The sequence below is a fragment of the Pleurodeles waltl genome, unplaced genomic scaffold, assembly GCF_031143425.1.
Source record: "Pleurodeles waltl isolate 20211129_DDA unplaced genomic scaffold, aPleWal1.hap1.20221129 scaffold_39, whole genome shotgun sequence".
Taxonomy (NCBI): domain Eukaryota; kingdom Metazoa; phylum Chordata; class Amphibia; order Caudata; family Salamandridae; genus Pleurodeles; species Pleurodeles waltl.
The window spans coordinates 5,663,074-5,669,773 of record NW_027150097.1 but is presented as its reverse complement, the minus strand read 5'-3'; the positions used below and the strand labels follow the sequence as shown (position 1 = coordinate 5,669,773).

Here is a 6,700-nt window from a genome sequence, read left to right as displayed (position 1 = left end):
TGCTGTTCACCAGACAATGAACAGGGTTTACTTCAAACGGGGATTCATACAAGTGATTCAACGGGACTGGAAATATGTGGCGAGTGCTAAGTTTTGAAAGATACACATGTTGTGGCACTTTATCAAGCACAGGTTTGGGATAACTTACAGGTGAGCGCATTACTATTTAGTCACTCTGAAAATTCTTCCTCTGGGAAAAATGTTTGCGTGGCTAGATAGTGTTGCCATGGCAGCCCCATGCATTGTAATATGTAAGCTGTGTGCTGTGCACTGGAGACAAGCTAGCACATGTGCCTCCTTATATGTTTACAAGTAAACATCATAACAAAGCTCTGTACTTGCGAGAGCATTACAAAATTATTTCAGATGTAACTCATTGGTTAGGTTCTATAATTAAAGGGTGTGCGATGGAGCAAACATTAGGTGAAAGCCTTTGGAAATGTTTCCGTGAAAATAGAATCCCAAAGTTATCGGTGTTCCCGGAGACGGGGTAAACATTACCTAAACCCATTGCAGATGTCTAGGACTGGGTAGCATTTTTAGTCAAAGGCTGGGCGTGTTCATGCAAGGCTTTGGAAACATTGATCTCCTTGCCTTAAAGGCCTATGGTACAACGCCAGTGATGCCTGCTGCTCCCACAGTCACCCCTGACCGCCATTAATCATGCACAAAGACTGTCAGCTTGTGTTCTTCCTACGTACCACCCATTCCTTAAATTGTAAATACAAAGGTGCCGGTGCCCAAAGCCCTCCTCTTAAACGCGCGGCTGCTGCAATTAAATGTGTGAACACGGAATACTGAGGCGGCGTACTCCTGAAGCCATCGTGGGCCTCTTCAATTCATATAAAGCCACTACCTGTCCCCTCAGCTCACTCTTGCAGCTTTCTACTTTCTCCCTTTCCGAGGCTTTTTCGTTTTTCCCTTTCTCTGTCTACCCATTTGTGTCTTTTTCTCGCAGCAAATGCTCGAGGCAGAAGAATAAGCTCCGGCTATTTAGGGTCTCTCCTGTGGGTTCTCTTCAGATTCTACTTGCAAGTTTCCAGCAGGAATGCTCTGCAACTACTACTTCATTCTCTGATCTCGGATCAACCGCAGCCTGCTCCAGGAACCGCTGCAACAGCAACAAAGTATACACAAGGGATACTTTTCTTGTGCAACTTCAGCCCCAGCCAGCAACTGCAATAGATTCCCTGTCTTCACCCTGCACCAGTAGGTCCAAAGAAATCTCCCATCGGGTGACGGAGTCACTCCCCTGCTCACGCAGGCAACTTCTAAGTCAATGACCGGTTCTCTTGGACTCCTCTCACAGTGATGAGTGTGCTCCTTGGAACACAGAGGGTGGACCCCATCAACACAGACTGTCCAGAAGTCCTGCTGTCGTAATTTGGAGGAGGTAAGCCCTTGCCTTCCCTCAGAATGACAGTACCCCTGTGCACTGCATCTTCTTCACCTCGTGAGGTCTCTGTGCATTATTTGCAAAATTACTTCATGCACAGCCTGGCCCACATCCCCAGCACTCTATCCTGCGACGCTCAACTTGCTGAGTTGCTCTCTGGCAGCGTGGGACCTTCCATTGTAGTGATGCACCCACCGCACTTTGCACCTCCTTTGTCCCCGTGTCCTGGGACACCTGTGGGTGCTATCTGGTGCTCTGAGGGCTCTCTGAAGTGCTGAGAGATCCCTCTTCCTCCTCACACAGAGTTGAGGCCCCCAGGTCCCTCCTGGTTCCACATAGCCTCTACTTGACGCAAAATGCGACTTTGCCGGAACCAAGTCTTCTTGGAGGAATCCAGCGCCAAAACTGCCCTGCATCCAACTTCACAACGTGGGCCATCCTTTGCATCATGCAGGAACCTGCTGGCCTCTTCCTAGGGTGCATTTCTGCAGTCTTCATCCAACCAGGGACTTTTCTTTTGCACCCTCATCTGGGTTGGCAGGGGCTCCTGTCCTTCCTGGAACTTCTTTCGACTTCTGGACTTGGTCTCCTTCTTTTGCAGGTCTTCGGGTCCAGGAATCCACTTTTTGTTGTTTACACACTTGGTTAGTTCTTGCAATAATTTCAATCACGAGGTGTAGTGTGTCCTAAGGAAACATTCAGTACTTTACTCCTGCTTTTCTGGGCTCTGAGTTGGGGTAATTTACTTACCTTTACTGTATTCTTACTCTCCCAGCGATTCTGCCCACACTACACTTGTCTAGGGGGGGATTTGTGATTCGCATTCCACTTTGTTAGTATATGGTTTGTGTTGCCCCTAGACCTATTTTCTTCCTATTGCATTCTATAGCATTTCCTATTATTTGCACTATCCTATGTCTAATTACTTGCCTTATTTTGGTGTCTATTGTATATACTGTGCATAATACTTACCTCCAGAAGGAGTATTTCCTCTAAGATATTTTTGGTACTGTGTCACCCAAATAAACTACCTTTATTTTTGGTAAAACTGAGTATTGTCTTTACTTGTGTATAAGTACTGTGTAGCTATAAAGGGTATTGCATGAGCTTTGCATGTCTCCTAGTTCAGCCTAAGCTGCTCTGCTATAGCTACCTCTATGAGCCTAAGCTGCTAGAACACTACTACATTTCACTAATGAGGGATAACTGGACCTGGTATAAGGTGGAAGTACCCAAGGTACCCGCTACAAACCAGGCCAGCCTCCTACAACCACCATACAAGAAAGACTATAGGTGGTACATCCTTCTCTGTTCAAGCAGCCAAACTATGGAATTCATTACCCCCAAATATGAGATCCATGGATAAGTATCTTGTCTTCAGAAGACTACTCAAGAGTTGGCTCTTTCCTTCATAACCACCATACTCAAACACCAATGGACAGTGCATGCCTGTGTTGATAAATATTCTTAATCTGAATATGTGTATATTCTAGATATGTATAGCTCTTTAGTAAATATGTATCGCTACTATGTCATAACAATAAATTACACACATACTCTTTAAACCTATTTACCAAATGTATATTTACTCACGATTAAAAATGTATATGTATGCATTTACTCTCGTGTAAGCTTTAGAGTGTCTACCCATCACCGTATGTCATGTCTCTATCAATCTATCCTCTATCCCCGCTCTGACTCATCCCAAACCCATTCTACTACTTTCATCTCCAAAAATAACCCTGCCTAGGCGCTTCCCTCCTCTACCGCATCTAGCTAACCCAAACCTCACTTTACTACCATGATCTCTAAATCACCCCTAATCAATTCTCCCTCATTTATCTCACCTTGGCTCATCCAAAACCCCTCCTGCTACTATAATCTCCCTAACCCCTTTGCACAGACCCCTCTCTCCTCCATCTCTCCTTTACTCATCCCAAGCCTCATTCTATTACTATAAACTCCTAATTTACACTTCTGGATTCTTCCCTTCTCTATCCCTCCATTACTCCAGTAAATCCAACTAAAAAACTCACATATTGTCTGCTAAAATTAACTCATAAAAAAAAAATACTAAAACTGAACTCATATTTACCTATACTAATCCACCACTAATTCCTCTTGGGTTCCGGAGTAGCGTGCTACACTCTGAAAAGCGCTTCAATGCTTCGTCAGGGGTAGAAATCGCTATATAAATACTATTACAATTACAACTACCCTACTCCAATCTGGCCCACTCCAATCCAAAACAATCTGTATCACTTCAATCAAAAAAATCTCCCCAGTCCAATCCAAAACAATCTCCCCAACTCCAATCTGCCCAGCTCCAATCTGCCCTACTCCATTTTGCCCGGCTCCAATCTGCCACGCTCCAATCCAAAACAATCTGCCCCACTTCAATCAAAAGCAATCTGCCCAACTCCAATCCAAAACAGTCTGCCCTACTCCAATCTCCTCCACTCAAATCCCAAACAATCTGCCTCACTGCATTCTCCCCAACTCCAATCTGCCTCCCTCCAATCTGCCCCACTCCAATCCTAAACAATCAGCCCCACTAAAATCTGCACCGCTCCAACACTCCAATATGCCCCACTCCAATGCACAACAATCTGCCCCACTCCAATACACAACAATCAGCCCCACTCCAATCCTGCCCCAAATCGGAGAAAAAAATGTAGCCCAAACATTTACCTCATCCAGTTCTCCCATAGTTAAATCATGCGGTAAGGCACCCCCTAAACATCAATTAGGAAAATAAAACCAGCTCAAACAAGTAATAAGGCCCATTCAATAATTCTTTAAAAATATAGCTCACCTCCTTTAATTGGCTACCACTGTGTACCATGGCAGCTACTATGCAGTGCTAACATTGTAATGTATGAGGGATCTATTGCTAATTTAAAACACAAAGAATCAGCACTCTTTAATTTATTTCCCTCATGAATTTATTGAAAACAGAAAGCAATCTTTTTTTAGTTTTGTTTGATTTTTTTTTTTCACAGCAGCTCACGTTTCACTAAATTCTTTATTCACAACTCCAAAAGTTAGCATAACCTATTGGCTTTGTCTGTGTTTGTTTATAACAAGCTAGTATTACATTTCCAGTGTTCATTAAATATCACAGAAGCTCAACCTTTGGTGTGTGTGGCCGTTCACCAGTGGCACTTAAATTAACAGTAGATGTTGTAGCACTCAGGATAATGTGCTGCATGTTTAAATTCTTATAAGGTCCTAAAGGCGAGACCTATTGGCTATGCCAATGCTTGTTTATTTTATTTTCGGAGACAGTCACATGCGCGTTCTCCAGCGCAGCGTGCTCGCTGCTACACCTCCTCATTACAGCATACCTCGGGGTGGTCGAGGGCCTCTAATTATGTAAGTGTAATGTAGTGATGCGGTCACTAGTACTAAAATGCGTTAGTCTAGCCCCTAATGTGTGGTACTTGGCAGAGCTGTACATGCATGCATGCCAATAGACCTGATTCAGGCGGGAGACTCCAGATTTCCTAAGCCTCAAAGTGCTTAATTTTGGCTGTGTCATGCCTAAAATTGCCACTTCTTCGATAGAAGTTAATGGGAGAAGTACATTCTACAGATTTTTTTTTTTTTAATTTCCCACATTTCTCTTCTCAAATGTTGACAGTTATGTACATGCCAACAGACCTGATTCAAGCGGGAGACTCACGATTTCTGAAGCCCAAAACGGATTTATTTTTGTTGTTGAAATTTCATCTGCTTCAATAAAAGCCAATAAAGAAAATACATTCTCGTGATTGTGTTTTTTTTTTTTTAAATCTTCCACGTATGTCTTCTAAAATGTTGTCATGTATGCCAGCCTAAAATGCGGCACCCAAGTATCAGTCTCACAGACTTTATATTGTTACATTTCATGGGATGATAGTTATTGTGTAATGCCAGTTTAAATTAAAAGATACTGTTTTGGTTAATTATCTCTCTCTGTGTTTTTAATTCAGTCTAAAGAACAGAAGCACGGCCACATCACTTCAATTTATTATGAAACAACAAAACGTTTGCATAACATTATAACTCGTTTCAGACCATTTCAAAGATTACTGGATTTGAATGCCGGTTTTGCACTGATACTGTAGCCGCCTGAAGAAGTTGAAAGGTTCTAGTACTCTGCTACAATGTGGCGTAAACTGAATATAAAGCTCTTCCAAGATGGCCGCCGAATTCCATGCCTCGAGGTCGTGGACCAAACGAGGCGCCTGTCAATTGGCTGTGGGATCGCGCATGCGCTCTCTTAGGCTCCCTCACATGGTTTGTGGCCGGCAAAGGAAGGGTTAGTTTTGCACCCAGCACTTTATGTTAATGTGTAATAGAACATCGAGTGAAGGAAACATCCAGTAATTACTTTTGGTTTTAATTCAGGAACCAAAGCAATCCGATTACACAAATACAGTGATAGAGTCTTGCTCCAGTGTGCTTCTAGTAGGAGACTGAAAACAATTTACTCACAGATCCTCGTTAGTATAGTGGTCAGTATCCCCGCCTGTCACGCGGGAGACCGGGGTTCAATTCCCCGACGGGGAGGTTAGATTTTAATTTTTTTTTAAAGTCGCAGGTGCTAAACGTAGACTTTAGTACTTTTACAGTCATTTAAAATCATATGTACAAGACAGTATAACGTTATTTACCCCATATAATTAAAATTGGAAGTATATCAATTTGTGAATGAGATACTGTATTTTTTATTTTCTTTGCGAGGGCACTCTTCCCATTACACACGGAAAGTCAGCCCAGGCTATTTTTTTATAGCTTGCATGTAGGTAAATGAAGTACCAGGTTTTACAGCAGGAAGAGACCCAAACAGAGGACATTCTGTAATTCACGAGTGTGGACTTTGTGCCATACATTTTAGGTAGCCACAACTCTTAAGAGGTAGAAGGGACATATCTACAAGCAAAGTATTTTCCAAATAAATGACGTGCCCGATTGCCAAGCACCTTGGGGCCAAGCGAAGGCAATGTTCTTGCTACCATAACAAACAAGAGTTAGCAAAGTCACTAGTTACAGCGATAATATCCCGACTCCAGTAAACACAGGCATTTACAGCTGCTGCTTAACCCTCTGGTATCTATGCAGTGTTCCACTCCGATTCATTCAGTAGTCATTCGGCACTCATTAGCGAGCCTCAAGCGGTGCATACCCTATCTTCGTTTCGTAATACGTTTCCTAGGTCCATGCGTGATGTGCTGCCCCAGACCAGGTTTTTTTACTTTCAATTCTGGGATTTGTAGTCTTGTTTATTCCATTATAAAACATGACTACAAGTCCCAGAAT

The 6,700-nt window shown here is 42.9% G+C and overlaps 1 non-coding gene across 1 annotated transcript; it reads left to right on the top strand.

Annotated features, from left to right (window-relative positions):
• Window positions 1–5,878: 5,878 nt before the first annotated feature.
• On the top strand, window positions 5,879–5,950 carry TRNAD-GUC (transfer RNA aspartic acid (anticodon GUC)). The gene has a single exon. It is a non-coding gene; the product is annotated as a tRNA-Asp (tRNA).
• The last annotated feature ends 750 nt before the right edge of the window (window positions 5,951–6,700 follow it).